This window comes from Bufo bufo, chromosome 1 (assembly GCF_905171765.1).
Source record: "Bufo bufo chromosome 1, aBufBuf1.1, whole genome shotgun sequence".
Taxonomy (NCBI): Eukaryota; Metazoa; Chordata; class Amphibia; order Anura; family Bufonidae; genus Bufo; species Bufo bufo.
Window position 1 is genome coordinate 37,064,602 of NC_053389.1, and position 901 is coordinate 37,065,502.

A 901-nucleotide genomic window follows, 5' to 3' on the forward strand; every position below is an offset into this window, starting at 1 on the left:
CGAGATAGAAAATCTCCAAGGTTCATAGTGCTTTATCCCTCAGCAACGCCCACAGAAAGGCAGAACTACAGTCACTCCCAACATTGCATCAGACAGCTATACAGTCAGGGCTGCAGAAATCTAGTAAGGCTACTTTCACACTAGCGTTCAGGTGTCCGCTCGTGCGCTCCGTTTGAAGGGGCTCACGAGCGGCCCCGAACGCATCCGTCTGGCCCTAATGCATTCTCAATGGAGGTGGATCCACTGAGAATGCATCCGCCTGCCAGCGCTCAGCCTCCGCTCCGCTCAGTGAGCGGACACCTGAATGCTGCTTGCAGAGTTCGGGTGTCCGCCTGGCCGTGCGGAGGCGAGCGGATCCGTCCAGACTTACAATGTAAGTCAATGGGGACGGATCCGCTTGAAGATGACACTATATGGCTCAATCTTCAAACGGATCTGTCCCCCATTGACTTTCAATGTAAAGTCTGAACGGATCCGCTCAGGCTACTTTCACACTTAGAAAATTTTCTAAGTTTTAATGCAGACGGATCCGTTCTGAACGGATGCAAACGTCTGCATTATAGGAGCGGATCCGTCTGATGAAACATCAGACGGATCCGCTCCGAACGCTAGTGTGAAAGTAGCCTAACTCTTACAAGACCAAAGCCTTCCCATTTCTGAGTGTCCTCTGAGTAGCGACACAAACATCGGGGCTCTGCTTCTACTGGAACAGAGACTGTGCAAGCGCTGCTACACTTGTAGAAGCCGAGCCTCCACTCTTGTGCTATTATTCGGATCAGCGGCGCAGGCACAAGACCGTCAGGGCTGGCAGAGATGCCCGGCTCGCTCAATCAAGGGACAGGGGGAGCATCCTCAGCTTCGGGGACGCCATGTCGCTTGCTGAGCCGAATCAGTTCATACA